This window comes from Somniosus microcephalus, chromosome 4, assembly GCF_052327205.1.
Source record: "Somniosus microcephalus isolate GS21.2 chromosome 4, FLI_Smic_1.0, whole genome shotgun sequence".
In the NCBI taxonomy this organism is placed as follows: domain Eukaryota; kingdom Metazoa; phylum Chordata; class Chondrichthyes; order Squaliformes; family Somniosidae; genus Somniosus; species Somniosus microcephalus.
Window position 1 is genome coordinate 289,129,012 of NC_140990.1, and position 18,456 is coordinate 289,147,467.

The 18,456-nt window shown below is 45.7% G+C and overlaps 1 protein-coding gene across 1 annotated transcript in view; it reads left to right on the forward strand.

Annotated features, from left to right (window-relative positions):
• Positions 1 to 18,456, forward strand: part of acmsd (aminocarboxymuconate semialdehyde decarboxylase) — a 79,271-nt gene that overhangs the window by 30,323 nt on the left and 30,492 nt on the right. The gene's annotated exons all lie outside the window — the stretch shown is intronic.

Below are 18,456 nucleotides of genomic sequence, written 5' to 3' on the forward strand. Positions count from 1 at the left end.
AAAGAAGGGACGCAGAAGCGACTACTGGAAGAGAACGACCTCACACTGGACAGGGCTGTCCTTATAGCTGCATCGCACGAAGCCGCAACGAAAGGAACGGCGGAAATGCAACTAAAGGCGGCAGCACTTGGGGTGGACCAAATTACTTCAAGCACAACAAAATGCTACCGTTGTGGGAAGACCACGCATAACCAGAATCAATGCTGGTTTAAGAACCAAGAGTCTAGGAAATGTGGCAAACTGGGTCACATCGCGAAGGTATGCCGGTCCGGGAAAAAGACCAATAATCAAAGGAAGCCACCACAAGAAAAGTACAACAAGGTACACAAGGTGGCTGAGAAGAGTTCAGACGAACAGAATTCAGACTCAGACCCAAACAACCAGGAGCTGGGTAGGCTGAGAATCCACAATGTGGGTAAAGAAACGGATCTACAGGCCATCTGGGTCATACTAAAAATAGCTGGAGTCCAAGTAAGAATGGAGCTGGACACTGGATCAGCTCTATCAGTCATCAACCGAAGGGACTACCACCGGCTATTCTCTCACATACCTTTAAGAAATACCAAGTTCGTATTACAGGCATACACGGGGCATAACGTATACCCCGTGGGGAAAATAAGAGTCAAGGTGAGAGATAGGGGTAAAGAACACCCAAGAATGAACTTGTACGTATTACCTGAGGGAGGACCACCACTTCTAGGACGGGAGTGGATTAAGAAAATAGACATGGAATGGCATTACCTAAAAGCCATAATGAGGGAGGACTCGGTGCAAGCTATTAGCTCAGATTCTGAAATGGATGATGATAAGACCAAGTCGAATATGGAAGACAAGGCTAAAAGGGACTTGCCGACGATGGGAAAGAAAATGAAGACATGCAGAAGGACTTATGGTACCAAGAAGAATAAAGCTGCAGAGCAGAACTCCAGGTTGACAGAGAATTCTGAGCCTGTTCAAGCAAAGGATTCATCCATGACGGAAGAACACCGAGCTCGGACGCAAACTTATGTCAAAGCATGACAACAATTAGAACAGTTGAGTGACCGTCTCGTACAAGAGATGAAAAATATGGAAAGGTTCTGGGACACCGAATGGGAGAACCTGGAAAGACTACAGAGACAGCTAGCTCATGCAGAGAGCGACCATAGAGCCATCGTGGTCAAATACCAATCACATTCCCCTGATGCTGTTCAGGAACTAGAATATTTACAGAATGAACCAAAGGAAGAGGAATCTTCAGGGAGCCAGGATTTTATTCCAGTTCTTCTCTACGACTCCTTACAAGCAGAGTGTGAGAAGTTGAAAGAACAGTATGAACAGGCCCAGGCTACAATTCTGGAGGGGGTTAACTCGGCAGCCTCCGAAAAGCTAGTTTCAGTAGAAGCATATGAACAACTAAAGGTTGAACATGAGCAAGAAGTCCAAAGGCTGCAGGAAATTCTTGATGAGCTCAAGGCCAAGACAGACTCATCGGTAGGAGATCCATCCATAGATGAGAAATTAGAGGTGAAAATCATGGCAGAGCATGAAAGACAGGATGTCCAAGAACTTATAAAAACATTGAAGGACACCCAAGACAAATATGAGGCGGCAATGACCGAGGTTCAACAACTTGAAGAACAGATTCAACTGGAAATCCTTTCAGTGGAAGAACAGGACACTGTAAGAATGGTCCCTGAACATGAACTAGAGAGCATCAGGGCGCAACTTTTCCGAGCGCTGAAAGCCAAAGTTCAAGAGGAACGTAAGGTGGAAGTATTGGAGAAAGAGGTGGAGGAAATGGAGAAGACTCTGATCCACCGTGTTCCCAGGGAAGAGTTAACGGTCAGCCAACTCCTTCATATGCTGAAGGACAAGACTCTGCAAGGGGAACAATCTGAACACGAGCTTCAATCTTCAGGGGGAACAAGTTCGGAGCTCTCAAAAGTCACGGAGATAGCTGAGGTGGCAACACAAATTTTACAAGGATGCCAAAAGTACGTTGAATCACGTCAAGGTGAACAGAAGAATGTGGAAACCGTTACTTCAGTAGAAGGGTTAAATAGCCTGATAACGCAATTACCGATGGAAAGGAAGGTATTGAACTCACAAATGAGGTCCGTCGTGAAGGAATGGCAGATAACCCAGGAAGAGCGGGATGAATATGAATGCATGAAGAAGGCTTTTCAAGAAAGATGTTTAGGGAAGGAACCACCGTCAGCTAACGTCCAGACGGGTGAGGAGGAAGAAGAAGTCTCTCTCGCTGGCCTAACTCAGGACGAACCCGAATATTACCATGACCTGTTGAGTGACACTGAATATTACAAGGATGTGGTCTGCCCAGCTTGTGATGAGAACTCTCAAAGTGCTGAAATCCGGAGGAAGCACTTAAGGTCTAAGGAACATAGAGAGTTGGTGGCGCTACAGCTGGCAGCCGAGAAAGGAGCTCCGAGAGTTTCAAAAAGGCAGAAAAGAAAAAGAAGAAGCAGAAGATAATAACTGTCTAAAATATTAGCACTTCTACCATTCCAGGCGGGACATTACGAAAGGAGCTAAATTAGTTGAAAAACTGGAAAACATCAAGACAGCCAGTTGGTTGTAAAAGTCCGCACTGCTGGTTCAACAGGACGAAGGTTCAAGCTGTTACGTCAAGAAAAAGGCTATGGAGGAGTCACGCTAGCCAGGTAATCCGGCTACACCAAAGAAATGTTGTTCGGAACGAGTCAAGATCAGAGACTGAATCTATGAACTGTTTCCGCAGAGACTGAACCTGTGAACTGTTTCCACCGAGATTATATTTGTAAATTGTTTTATATGACATTGACTCCACCGAGATTATATCTGTAATTTGTTTTATAGGAAGTTGAAGATATGTATGTTTAACGGGGACTCTGTAAGTAATAAGCTAAAAAGGGAGGATTGTAGTGTATGTACCCGTCTATCTTTAAGGGAACTATTGAATGTAACCGTTCACCTTTAAGGGAACTACTTTAGGTGTGGCACTATTTGTTTGGCTTCTGTATACTGTAATACCGATAGTGACCACACCAGTATATAAGTGTTGTGCCAGGAGTTATTGGGCAGATTCGCCCGGACCTTCGAATAGTAAAGACCTGTTTTGTTTGTTACTTCTGAAGTCTGTGTATTTATTAACTGCACAACCCACAGACTTTACAGGAGGCTAGCCAGGAGAGCATTGGAATAGTTGAGTCTATAGGTAACAAAGGCATGGATGAGGTTTTCAGCAGCAGATAAGCTGAGGCAGGTGCGATTGTATAGGACAATGGAGCAACCCACTACCTGACCAACCCAGGCAGTGGGTTGCTCCAGTGTCCTGTTCGATCATTACCGATTAGAATCAGTGCTCATTTAATACATAGAATTTACAGCACAGAAACAGGCCATTTGGCCCAACATGTCTATGCCGGCATTTATGCCTCCTCCCACCGTACTTCATCTCACCCTATCAAAATAATCTTCTATTCCTTCCTCCCTCATGTACTTAACTAGCTTCCCCTTAAATGCATCTGTGCTATTCACCTCAACCACTCCATGTGGTAGCGAGTTCCACATTCTCACCACTCTCTGAGTAAAGAAGTTTCTATTACGTCCGTGAATGATTGAGACACGGACAGCAGGAGTTGAACAAAACAAGTCTTTACTGCTGGAAGTCAATAGTGAAACTGAAACAACAAAGGCTCACTAGCGCCTTTTATACAGGGGTGGTCACTGCCGGTACTGCAGTCTGAGACCAGTTATTCTCTTAAAGGTACATACACAACAATTCCTCCCCTTTTAGATAAACAGTACATAACATTCATTTAACAACTAAATGATAACTAATTACAATCACCATTACGGTTGCTAGATACATTGGTTAAGTTTAAGCAATTATAAGTTCAGTCTTTGAGGAGGCTTCCTGATTCTGTCTGGATAATGCCTCTTTGGGGTATCAGGTTCTTCTGGCAATGTTGAGTCGGGATCAATGTCGTTGTTTGGTTCATCTGCTTCCAATATTACCGGTTCTGCGGTAGCTGCAATTGGTACGTCGATTTCATTACCAGGTGTATCAGATCGTGGTGTGGAGTTGACGTTTTCCAGTGACTCTAGAATCTGGTCAGCATGGCATCTTACAATGCTCTCTCCAACGTCCACGGTATACATGAGAGGTCCTTGCCGTGTACAAATTGTTCCTGGCTGCCATTTCTCAGTGCGGTAGTCCTGGGCCAAAACTGGTTGACCTATCTTAAAACTCCTGGTCGGCCTTTCATTCATATTCTGAAACTGCCTGTTCTCCACATCTCTTCGGATGTTTGGCTTAACCAAATCCAAGCGGCATCGTAGTCTTCGATTGAAGAACATCATGGCTGGAGTTTGGTTGGTAACCGCATGTGTCGCATTCCGGTAGGCAAACAAGAAGTTGTCCACCTTGTGTTGTAGGGGTATATCTTCATTACACATTGCCTTGATAGCCTTCTTGAATGTTTGGACAAACCTCTCGGCCAATCCATTAGTGGCTGGATGATATGGGGCAGATGTGTAATGCTTAACACCATTGTTCTTTAAGAACCTCCGGAACTCTTCAGACACAAACTGTGGTCCATTGTCAGAGCAAATCTGTTCAGGCAGCCCATTCCTGGCGAATATGGTTCGTAAAACTGTGATAGTTTTTTCCGTGGTGGTTGAGGACATTTTTATTACCTCTGGCCACTTTGAATGTGCATCCACCGCAATTAAAAACATCGAGTCCATGAAGGGACCAGCAAAATCAATGTGCACCCTTTGCCATGGAGATGAGGGCCACTCCCATGGATGCAGAGGAGCTTGTGGTGGGGCGTTTTGGACCTTCTGGCATCCTGCACAGCTCTTGGTCACCTCTTCGATTTCTCTATCGATTCCCGGCCACCACACAAACGCTCTGGCTAAGTTCTTCATTTTTACCCCACCCAGATGACCCTCATGAAGCTCATTGAGCACTCTATCCGTCAACTTAGGTGGAATTACTACTCTGGATCCACACATCAAGGTTCCTCTGCACACTGACAGCTGTTCTCTTCTCGGCGAGAATGCTGGCAGCAGTGGTTCGCCATGTGCTGGCCATCCCTTCACCATTAAATCATAGACCCGTGATAGTGTCGGGTCATTACGTGTTTCCTTTTCTATGTTTGCATTCGTCACAGGGAGACATTTGACTATGGTCGAGTGGAATAACTCCATTGGATCCACTGCAAGGTCTTCTTCTTCCACCGTCGGCAACGGTAGGCGTGACAATCCATCAGCATTTCCATGCTGTTTAGTTCCTTTGTACTCGATGTCATATTGGTGTGCCCCTAGGAAAAGGGACCATCTCTGCAGCCGTTGTGCTGTCATTATCGGTACACCCTTCTGAGGGTTGAAAATGGAGACAAGAGGTTGATGATCGGTTAGTAGAGTAAATTTTTGACCGTGCAGGTAGTGATTGAACTTCTTGACCCCCCACACTAGGCTGAGGGCCTCTCTGTCAATCTGGGCGTAGTTACGCTCGGCAGAAGTTAACGAGCATGACGCAAAAGCTATCGGCCTCTCTAAACCATCAAGGAATTTATGTGACAGTACCGCCCCAATGCCATAGGGAGACGCATCACACGCCAGTCTGATCGGCAGTGCTGGGTTGTAGTGAGCCAATACTTCCCTTGAAGTGATTAAGTCCTTACTCTTCTGGAAAGCCCGCTTACAATCATTGCTCCATTCCCATGCTACTCCCGTTCGTAGCAGGGCGTTCAGTGGGTGCAGAATTGTCGACAAATTCGGCAAAAACTTATGGTAGTAATTCACCAATCCGAGGAATGACCTCAGTTGCGACACATTTTCAGGCGCTGGGGCCTTAACAACCGCTTCAATTTTGTCAGGGGACTTATGTAACCCCTCTTCATCAATCACGTGGCCACAATACGATATCTGTTTCTTAAAAAACTCGCACTTGGGGCGGTTGGCTCGCAGCCCATGTTCCCGTAGTCTAGTGAGCACCTGTTCTAGGTTGTTAAGGTGTTCCCTGTCATCTTCACCTGTCACAAGGATGTCGTCCAAGTAACACTGAGTCCCCGGAATCCCTTGCAGGACTTGTTCCATCGCTCTTTGCCATATCGCCGGAGCCGATGCTACTCCGAATACCAATCGATGATACTGGTAAAGACCTTTGTGAGTGTTTATCGTGAGGTACTTCCTAGAGGACTCTTCAACCTTCATCTGCAAATATGCTTGTGCTAGGTCAATTTTTGTAAAACGCTTCCCTCCAGACAGTGAGGCGAAGATGTCTTCTATCCTTGGAAGAGGATATTGTACTGTGTGAAGGACTGGGTTCACCGTCACCTTGAAATTCCCACAGATGCAAATCTTCCTTGGCTCCCCGGACTTATTACTTAACGTTTTCTTCATGACAGGAATGATGGGTGTCGCCCACTCGCTCCAGTCGACCTTAGACAACACGCCTGCCTTCTCCAGATTCTCCAGCTCTGCCTCGACGGCTGGGCGAATTGCATATGGTACCGGTCTTGCTTTGAAAAACTTGGGAACTGCATTCTCTTCTATTTTTATCGAGGCGGTTACGCCTTTAAGCGTGCCCAGTTCTTGTTGAAATACCTCTTTGGCGTTAGCTAAGATTGTTGACAATCGTCCAGGAGTGACGTCTTCATCTTTTTTACCGTCCACCGTCATTGCATGAATGGAGTGCCAATCTAAGTTTATCTTCCTGATCCATTCCCGTCCCAATAACGGTGGTCCACCATTTGGCAGTATGTAGAGATACAATTTCCGTATTTTCTTGCCATTGTATTCGACAGGCACCCTTATTTTTCCTCTGGGGTATACTTTTTGCCCCGTATACGTCGTCAAGACGATGGATGTCTCACTCAAGGGTATGTGTGAAAATAGCCGCTCGTAGTCTCGTCGATTCATGACGGTTAGCGCTGATCCTGTATCCAATTCCATTTTAACTTGGGACCCTGCTATCGTGAGGGTGACCCAAATGGTTCAGTGATCCTCTTTTGCGATTACATTGTGAAGTTTGAGACAGCTTAGTCTCCTGTTCCCGGATTCACTATCGCTCATCTGGTCTTTGGAACTACTGTCCGTCATCTTTTGTACTTTCTTGTACGGTTCCTTAGTAGCCTTTTTGTTGTCGCTGGTCTTCTTCCCAGACCTGCAAACTCGTGCAATGTGTCCCATCTTCCCGCATTGCCTGCATATTTTGTCTTTGGACCAGCAGTCCTTCTGGTCATGGTTAGTTCTGCCGCAGCGATAACATTTTGCAAATCCCCGTGTCATTTCGTGTGTGCCGTATTCCTGTGGTTTTTGTTGAATTTCTGCAGCTCCCCTGGCTGCTGCTTCATACGATACTGCCACGCTGAAAGCCTTATCTAGCGTCAGCTCTTTCTCTGAGAGTAACTTCTTCTGTGTTCCTTCACTCAGGAGTCCACAGACAAATTTGTCCCGTAGGGTATCTGCCAGTCCTGCTCTGAACTGGCAGTGCTTTGATAGCTTGCGCAGTTCCGTCAGGTACTCAGCATTGCTCTCATCTTTATGCTGAGTTCTCCTGTGGAATTTAAATCTTTCTGCTATCAACAGCGGTGCAGGGTTTAGGTGTTCCTGTAGGACAGCAACAATTTCGTTAAAACTCTTCGCCTTCGGTTTGGCTGAAGTAATCAAGTCCCGCAATAGGCCGTACGTTCTAGCGCCCATTACATTTAGCAATATCGATGCCTTTTTCTCCTCAGCTATTTCGTTTGCCTCGAAATATACCTCGACTCTTTCCACATACGTGGTCCAGTCCTCTATTGTATTAGCAAAAGCAGTGATCCAGCCAGTCTTCGGCATCTTGCAAATCTAAAATGGCACCTCCCGCGCTTTGCCTTCTTCCCCGATTTAACAAAATGGCGCCTCCCGCGCTTTGCCTTCTTCCCCGCTGTTGTTAGCGCTGCTTTCCGCAGTTCCCGTTGCAACCTGCAGCTCCTCGTGGTTTCTTGCGCATTTAATATTTCTTTTTTTATTATTTTCCCGTCGTGGAACAACCCTGTGGGACTCTTGCCTCCCTCTTCGTGGGTCTATACGCAGCCCGGCTTCGTAGCACCGGCCGCGCCCTGTGTGCTCCACCCTCTCTCTCTCTCTTCTTCCCGACAACGCTGCTCGGCCCCGTTGCAAACCACCCGCTCGAGTTCGCGACCGCCGCAGCCCAGGAAGGATCAGTGCACTACCTGCCACCAGCCCGATTAGCTGAAGCACCATCGACAGGAACCAGGCCCCGCTTCCGACAGCCTCTCCAGCAATCTTCAACTCCGCAAACACAGGGGCGGATGCCTACGGTCGACGCCCGTCTCTACTGCCTCTTACTTTCTTTTCTTTCTGGCCTCGACCTCTGCTCACTTCGCTGTAGGAATGGATCCCAGGAGGTGGTGCAGACTGTAGGTAGGTTCGTATCTGCTCGTCGCCAATATTACGTCCGTGAATGATTGAGACACGGACAGCAGGAGTTGAACAAAACAAGTCTTTACTGCTGGAAGTCAATAGTGAAACTGAAACAACAAAGGCTCACTAGCGCCTTTTATACAGGGGTGGTCACTGCCGGTACTGCAGTCTGAGACCAGTTATTCTCTTAAAGGTACATACACAACAGTTTCTCCTGAATTCCTTGTGGATTTATTAGTGACTATCTTATATTTATGGCACCACAAGTGGAACTATCTTCTCAACATCTATCCTATCGAAACCCTTCATAATTTTAAAGACCTCTATCAGATCACCTCTCAATGTTCACTTTTCTAGAGAAAAAAGCTCCAGCCTGTTCTATATTAACAATTTGGAGGAAGGGACCGAGTGCAACATATCCTGTTGCGTCCGTGTATAATAAGACATAGACTACGGAGAATGGTACAACAGGTGTTTACTCAACGTGGCTCACACTGCAACTGATCTGTATAGATTATTACTCAGAGCTATATACAGGTGTGGTCACTGCCGGTACTGCAGTATACATGAGCTGTTAAACATAGTTCCCCCCTTAAAGGTATATACATTACAATTCCTCCCCTTTTAGATTAACAGTACCATAACACTCATTTAACAATTAAATATCAAACTAATTACAATTAACACTTTTAACATGCAACATTAGCTGAAAATAGTCTATTTATATATTCAGTCTTTGGGGAGGCTTCCTGATCCTTTCTGGATAGCGCCTTTCCCGACTGTCTTGCTCTTGGTGCGGAGGCGATTCTGGCCCCCTGTCGTCGATTGGTTCATCAGCTTCCGATGCTACTGTTTCTGGGGTAGATGCGACCTGTACGTCGGGTTCATCACCAGGTACGTATGGGCGAGGCATGGGGTTGACTTGTTCCTGTGACTCTAGGATCTGGTCAGCATGGCCTCTCATGATCCTCTCCCCAACGTCCACTGTGTACATTAGTGGGTCCTGCCGTGTGCATATCGTTCCTGGCTGCCATTTTTCTGTTCGGTAGTCGTGGGCCAAGACTGGTTGCCCTACATTGAAGCTCCTTGTTGGCTTCTCATGGATGTGCTGGAATTGCTTACTCTCAACATCTCTTCATACGTTTGGTCTGAGTAAATCCAGGTGAGATCTTAACCTTCGGTTAAAGAACATCATGGCTGGGGCCTGGTTGGTGACTGCATGTGTCGCATTCCGGTAGGCGAACAGGAAATTGTCCACCTTGTGCTGCAGCAGAATGTTGTCATTGTACATCGCCTTTATTACCTTCTTAAAGGTTTGTACGAACCTCTCAGCCAATCCATTTGTGGCTGGATGATACGGGGCGGATGTGTAATGCCTTACCCCATTCTTTTTCAAGAACCTCCGGAACTCTTCGGACATAAACTGTGGTCCGTTGTCGGAGCAAATCTGTTCTGGCAAGCCATTCCTGGCAAAAATGGTCCGTAGGACTGCAATAGTTTTCTCCGTGGTGGTGGAGGACATTTTGATGTCCTCAGGCCATTTCGAGTGCGCATCCACGGCTATTAAAAACATTGAGTCCATGAATGGACCAGCAAAATCAATATGCACCCATTGCCATGGAGATGAGGGCCACTCCCATGGGTGTAGAGGGGCCTGTGGTGGTGCATGTAATGATCAATAACATGTCATTCTATAGTCGACACTAGGTGGAGCCGTAGAGCTGTGTAGAGCTGTATATAAGACTGCACTACCCAGCTGTATATATATATATTAAGACTACATTACCCATGAGGCACTAGGCTACCCACAAGGCAACAGTCAAGATGGAAGCCTCTACAGATACTGTACCAGTCCACATGTGCTCAATAAAGTAACTAGCAAAAGCTAGCTGTGTTCATAATAAGAATGTCTATTTATTAATGAACATAAGATGGTACCAGGGTGGTGAAGATCTGCTGAAAATTGTGAAAAGCGACATGGAGAATTTGAAGCCACTAGAGTGTTTGAAACTCACAGGAAACATCGACTACAACTGGCAGACTTTTAAACAACAATTCGAACTCTACATTGCAGCCTTCAGATTCGGTACGAAGCCAGATGCAAGGAAGGTAGCGTTGCTGCTTACAGTTGCAGGCCCACAGGCGATAGAGGTATTTCGTACATTTGTATTTAATCCAGTGGAGAACAGAGAAAAATTAGAAGATGTGCTAAAAAAATTTGATGCACATTGCTCTCCCAAAAAGAATGAGACCTATGAAAGATACATCTTCTGTTCTCGGACACAGCAGCAAAATGAGACTTTTGATAGCTTTATAACTGATCTGAAACTGAAAGCACAGACATGTAATTTCTCTGAGCTCAAAGCATCCATGATTCGTGACCAGATTGTGTTTGGTATTCATGATAAAAAAGTCAGGGAACGTCTGTTGAGAGAAACCGAACTAAATTTGGAAAATGCGGTGAAAATATGCCAAGCCAGCGAGCTAGCTCGAAAGCACGTGAAGACTTTCAGTGAAATCAATAATGATGCGATTGTAACGAGTGATAATGCTGCTGTCGGTGTTGTGTCCTATAAGGGGAAGAAACATGGGCAGAACAGAAATGAAAAGCAATCGGAGGATGGAATTTTTAATTGTAAACGCTGTGGTTACAAACACCAGTTAAGACAACACCCAACGTTTGGAAAAATGTGCACAAAGTGTAATGGAAAGAATCACTTTGCCAAACAATGCTTTTCAAAAGTACAAACTAAGAAAGGGCAACGAGTTAATGTAATTGAGGACACTGATTTAAGTGAGACATTTTTTGTAGGAATGGTGTCATGTGACAATATCAAAAAGGATACAGAAAATGTGCAGCCCTCAGAAATGGACAATGCTGAACATAAAGTTAATGCAGTAAAAGAGGACAAATGGATGATCCCACTGCAGGTAAATGGAGCATTAGTTACCTTGAAACTAGACACTGGGGCAAAAGCAAACTTAATCAGTATGAGTGACATTAACAATATGAAAGAAAAGCCCAAAATACAGAAAAAGTCAGTACTACTGAAGGATTATAATGGACAGAAAATAGATAGCTTAGGTGTATGCAGACTTAAAGTGACAGTCAAAGACAAAGTGCATCATCTCATGTTTTCTGTTGTGGCTGAAAGGTTTGATTCACTACTGGGTGACAAAGCTTGTGAGGACTTAGAACTGGTCAAAAGAGTCTACCGTATAAACTGTGCCATAAGCAGACCAGATGACTCGGTGGATTCTGTAGTGAATAATTTCCAGGATGTGTTCAAAGGATTTGGAGTTCTACCATTCACTTACAAGATCCAGCTAAAGCAGAATGCTCAGCCAGTGGTACATGCTCCACGAAGAGTTCCAGCACCCCTGCGTGACCGGCTCAAGAATGAGCTGGACAGAATGACCACACTAGGAGTCATCAGGAAAGTCGAAGAGCCAACAGACTGGGTTAACTCCATGGTATGTGTAAAGAAAAAGAACAATGATCTAAGAATATGCATGGATCCAAAGGACTTAAATGCAAACATAAAACGTGAACACTACCAGATTCCCAAGCGAGAAGAAATCACCAGTGAAATGTCAGGTGCCAGATACTTTACAAAGCTTGATGCCTCACAAGGATTTTGGCAACTAAAACTGGATGAAGAGAGCACCAAATACTGTACCTTCAACACACCACTTGGCAGGTATTGTTTCCTCAGAATGCCTTTCGGGATAATATCTGCATCTGAAATCTTTCATAGAGCGATGGAACACATAATTGAAGGTCTGGAAGGAGTTCGGGTCTATGTTGATGACATCATCATCTGGGGCTCCACACTGAAAGAACACAACGAGAGACTGACTAAAGTGCTACAGAGCATATGCCGGAATGGACTGAAGCTCAACAAAGCCAAGTGTCAGTTTGGCGTCCAGGAAGTCACTTTCCTAGGAGATAATCTATCTGGTAAAGGAATAGAGCCAGATATGGAAAAAGTAAACGCCATACTCAAAATGCCCCGACCCACTGACAAAAAAGGAGTGCTACGCATCATGGGGATGATAAACTTCATTGGAAAGTTCATTCCTAACTTGTCAGCCAAGACAGCCTGTCTGTGAGACCTGCTACATAAAACAAATGAGTTCGCATGGACAGAAAGACATGAACAAGAGTGGATAAACCTCAAAACAGTGCTGACAACCACACCTGTACTCACCTTCTTTGACCCAACAAAAAGAATCAAAGTGTCAACGGATGCATCAAAAGATGGCCTAGGTGCGGTCTTGCTACAAGCAGAGGGTGAAGATTGGAAGCCTGTTGCGTATGCCTCCAGGTCTATGACTGATACTGAGTGTCGATACACCCAGATTGAAAAGGAATGTCTAGGCTTGGTAGTTGGACTAGAAAAGTGTCATGGCTACATATATGGACTTCCCACCTTCACAGTTGAGACAGACCACAGCCCTCTGGTTGCCATCATAAAAAAGAACCTGAATGAGATGTCTCCAAGGATTCAACGACTCATGATGAAGCTGCAAAGATATGACTTTGAACTGATCTACACACCAGGCAAATACATAGTGTTAGCAGATGCACTATCCCGAGCACCCACAATGAGTCATGTGAGCTCTACTGAAGAAGACGTGGATGTTCATGTGAGTATGGTCACTGCTGCGCTGCCCGTGTCAGACACAAAATCAAAGCAAATAGCAGAAGAAACAGTAAAAGATACAGTATTACAAACAGTAATAGAGAACATTCATCATGGTTGGCCAAAAGGTTCCTGTCCAAAATATTTTCACAGAAGGTCAGAATTGAGTGTCGCAAGTGGACTATTACTAAAACAGAACAGAATAGTCATTCCACAGGCTCTACATCAAGACATGCTCAAAAGGATTCATGAGGGACACCTCGGAATTGAAAAATGCAAAAGGCGAGCAAGAGACACTGTTTATTGGCCTGGCATAAATAAGGACATTGAGAACATGATAGGCAAATGTGAGACATGTCAGAAACACCAAAACAAACAAGCAAAGGAACCAATGATAGTAGCTGACATACCAACAGCAGCATGGCAAAAGGTTGGTATGGACCTTTTTCATTTAAATGGTAAAGACTATCTAATAGTGATTGACTACTATTCTAACTATCCTGAGATGGCGCTGCTCTCAAGCACCACAGCAAGCAGTGTCATAATGCATGTGAAATCCATCACCGCCAGAACAATCTCATGAAGACACATCAGACTTACCCGTGTTGAGAAGATCCACACATGAAGTAAAAGAGCCTGATAGACTTAATCTTTGAGTACAATGTAAAGCTTTGAAAATGTGTTGACTGTTTTGAAAATGTTTATGTTTATAGAGCACTAACAAAAGTGTTACTGATATTATCTTTATCGTTTTCTTGAAAGTTGATTGATATTGATTTTGTTAAACCTCAAAGAAAGGGGGATGTAATGATCAATAACATGTCATTCTATAGTGGACACTAGGTGGAGCCGTAGAGCTGTGTAGAGCTGTATATAAGACTACACTACCCAGCTGTATATATATATTAAGACTACATTACCCATGAGGCATTAGGCTACCCACAAGGCAACAGTCAAGATGGAAGCCTCTACAGATACTGTACCAGTCCAAATATGCTCAATAAAGTAACTAGCAAAAGCTAGCTGTGTTCATAATAAGAATGTCTATTTATTAATGAACATAAGAGTGCATTTTGGACTTTCTGGCATCCTGAGCAGCTCTTGGTCAGGTCCTCGATTTGTTTATCGATTCCCGGCCACCACACATAAGCCCTGGCTAGGCTTTTCATTTTTACCCCTCCCAGATGACCCTCATGAAGCTCATTGAGCACTCTATCCCTTAACTTGGGTGGAATTACCACTCGGGATCCACACATCAAGGTCCCCCGGCACACTGACAGCTGTTATCTCCTTGTCAAGAATGCTGGCAACAGTGAGTCGCCATGTGCTGGCCATCCCTTCACCGTCAAATTATATACCCGAGACAGTGTCGGGTCATTTCGGGTTTCCTTTTCGATACAAGCGTTAGTTACCGGTAGGTATTCAACTATAGTCAAATGGAATATTTCGACAGGATCTACTGCTGGTGCTTCCTCCGCAGCAGGCAGTGGCAGGCGTGATAGCCCATCAGCATTTCCATGCTGTTTCGTGCCCTTATATTCAATCTCATAGTGGTGCGCCCCTAGAAAAAGTGACCATCTTTGTAGTCGTTGCGCACTCATCACCGGAACACCCTTGTTCGGATTAAAAATGGAGACAAGAGGCTGGTGATCAGTCAGCAAGGTGAATTTCTGCCCGTGCAGATAGTGATTGAACTTTTTCACTCCCCACACTAGGCTGAGGGTCTCCCTGTCAATCTGGCCGTAGTTACGCTTGGCTGAGGTTAGTGATCGTGACGCAAAGGCTATTGGCCTCTCAGAGCCGTCCGAGAATTTGTGCGACAGCACCGCTCCAATGCCGTAGGGTGACACATCACATGCCAACCGAATTGGTAATGCCGGGTTGTAATGGGCCAATACCTCTTTCGATGTGATTAGTGTTTTGCTCTTCTGGAAAGCTCGTCTACATTCATCACTCCACTTCCATGGCACCCCAGTTTGCAGTAGGGTGTTCAGTGGGTGTAGTATTGTAGACAAATTTGGCAAGAACTTATGGTAGTAGTTTACCAGCCCGAGGAACGACCTCAGTTGTGACACATTTTCCGGTGCTGGAGCCTTGACTACTGCCTCAATCTTCTCTGGGGACTTATGTAACCCCTCTTTATCAATAACGTGGCCACAATACGAGATCTGTTTTCTAAAAAACTCGCATTTGGGGCGGTTAGCTCGGAGCCCATATTCCTGCAATCTAGTGAGCACCTGCTCCAGGTTGGCAAGGTGATCACTGTCATTTTCGCCCGTGACCAGGATGTCGCCCAAATAACACTGGGTCCCTGGGATCCCTTGCAGGACTTGTTCCATTGCCCTCTGCCAAATAGCCGGAGCTGATGCTACCCCGAATACCAGCCGGTTCTATTGGTAGAGACCTTTATGGGTGTTGATTGTGAGGTATTTTTTTGATGCTTCTTCTACCTCCATTTGCAGATATGCCTGGGCCAGATCAATCTTAGTGAAGCGTTTCCCTCCAGATAGCGAGGCGAAAATATCTTCAATCCGCAGAAGTGGATATTGTACGGTGTGAAGGACCGGGTTTACTGTTACCTTAAAGTCCCCACAGATGCGAACCTTCCTTGGTTCCCCAGGCGTGCTGCTCAACGACTTTTTCATCACAGGGACGATGGGTGTAGCCCACTCGCTCCAGTCTACCTTGGACAGTACACCTGAACATTCCAGACTCTCCAGCTCTGCTTCGACGGCTGGGCGGATCGCATAAGGTACCAGTCTGGCCTTAAAAAATGTTGGGCTTGCGTTTTCTTCAATTTTAATCATCGCTGTCATGCCTTTTAGTGTTCCGAGTCCTTGCTGGAACACTTCTTTCGCGTCAGTTAGGATCTTTGACAGTCGCCCAGGTGTGACGTCGTCATCCTTTTTGTCAGCCACAGTCAGTGCCTGTATGGAATGCCAATCTTGTTGTATTTTCCGGATCCATTCACGTCCCAGTAATGGTGGTCCTCCATCTTGCAATACATACAGGTCTAGCTTTGGTGTTTCCTTACCGTTATATATAACAGTCACCCTTATTTTTCCTTTGGGGTAGGCTTTTTGCCCCGTGTACGTCTTCAAAATAATTTTTGTGTCTCTCAAGGGTATGTGTGAGAATAGCCGCTCGTAGTCCCGTCGGTTTATGACTGTTAGGGCTGATCCTGTGTCCAATTCCATCTTTACCTGGACTCCTGCTAACTTGAGAGTGACCCAAATGGTTCAGTGATCCTCCGTTGTGATCACATTATGTAGTTTCAGGCAACTCAGTTCCCTGCTTTCGGAGTCGTTATCACTCTTTTGTTCGTCTGAACTATTCTCCGTCATCTTATGTACCTTCTTGTACTTTCCTTTGGTAGGTTTCTTATTGCTGGTTGTCTTTCCCGACCTGCAGACTCGTGCTATGTGTCCTACTTTTCCACACTGTCTGCACACTTTGTCTTTGAACCAGCAATCATTCTGGTCGTGTGTTGTTCTGCCGCAGCGATAGCACTTCTCTGTTCCATATGACATTTCGTTTGTGCCATATTCTTGCAGTCTCTGTTGTATCTCTGCAGCGCCCCGTGCTGCTGCTTCATATGATACCGCAATGCTGAAAGCCTTTTCCAGCATAAGGTCCTTTTCAGATAAAAGCCGTTTCTGGGTTCCTTCACTTTGAAGCCCACACACAAACTTGTCCCTTAAGGGATCTGCCAGTCCCGCTCCAAACTGGCAGTGTTTCGATAGTTTGCGCAGTTCTGTTACATAATCAGCATTGCTTTCATCCTTATGCTGGTTCCGTTTGTGAAACTTGAATCTTTCTTCTATCAGCAGCGGTGTGGGGTTTAAATGTTCCTTTAGTATCGTTACTATGTCTTCAAAACTCTTTTCCATTGGCTTCGTTGGGGTTACTAGATTTTGTAATAAACCATACGTCTTTGCACCCATTAAATTTAACAATACCGACGCTTTCTTGTCATCGGACACCTCATTTGCCTTGCAGTACACTTCTATTCGTTCGACATATGTAGTCCAATCTTCGACTTCATTGTCAAATGCGGTGATACTGCCACTCTTCGGCATTTTGGGTGTGGTTTAAAATGGCGTCTCCCAATGGCTTAAAATGGCATCTCCCACGCTTTCCTTCTTCCCCCGCTGCTGCCAACGCCGCTCCCGGCGGTTCTCGTGGCAATGGCGGCGCCCTGTAGGTTTCGCGCGCTTCTCCTGCGCTGCTGCCAACGCCGCTCTCGGCGGTCCTCGTGGCAATGGCGGCGCCTCATGGGTTTCTGCGCATCTCTCTCTCCCTCTCCGACGCTGCTCGGCCCCTGAACACCGGCTGCACCCTGTGCGCTCTGCCCTCTCTCTCTCTCCCCCGTCGACGCTGCTCGGCCCTTTGCTGTGCCGCTCGGTCGGGCTCTAGCCCGCCGCTGTCCGGGAAGGGTCTGCGCACTACCTGTTGCCAGCCCGTTTCACTGGACCACCTCGACTGGAAAGCCAAGCCTGGCTCTCGACAGCCTCCCCCGCAATTCTCGAGTTTCTGCTGGATAACTGGGCGGTTGCCCGTGGTCGACGCCCGAGTCTCTGGCCTTGACCTCCAATCCACTGATCTCCAGGAACGAATACCCGGGAGGTGATGCAGAGTTGCAGGTAGGTTCAAACCTGCCTCATCGCCAATGTTGCGTCCGTTTATAATAAGACACAGACTGCGGAGAACGGTACAACAGGTGTTTACTCAACGTGGCTCACACTGCAACTGATCTGTAAAGTTTACTACTCAGTGCTATATACAGGTGTGGTCACTGTATGTACTGCAGTATACATGAGCTGTAAAAGATAGTTCCCCCCTTAAAGGTATATACATTACATATCCAAGTTTGCCGACGATACAAAGATGGGAGGGAAAGCAATGAGTAAGGAGGACATAAAAAACCTGCAAACGGACATAGGCAGGCTAAGTGAGTGGGCAGAGATTTGGCAGATGCAATATAATGTTGGAAAGTGTGAGGTTATGCACTTTGGCAGAAAAAATCAAAGAGCAAGTTATTATCTAAATGGAGAGAAACTGCAAAGTGCTACAGTACAAAGGGATCTGGGGGTCCTGGTGCATGAAACACAAAAAGTTAGTATGCAGGTGCAGCAGGTGATCAGGAAGGCCAATGGAATCTTGGCTTTTATTGCAAGGGGGATGGAGTATAAAAACAGGGAAGTCTTGCTGCAGTTATACAGGGTATTGGTGAGGCCACACCTGGACTACTGCGTGCAGTTTTTGTTTCCATATTTAAGAAAAGATATACTTGCTCTCGAGGCGGTTCAGAGAAGGTTCACTCGGTTGATTCCGGAGATGAGGGGGTTGACGTATGAGGAAAGGTTGAGTAGGTTGGGACTCTACTCATTGG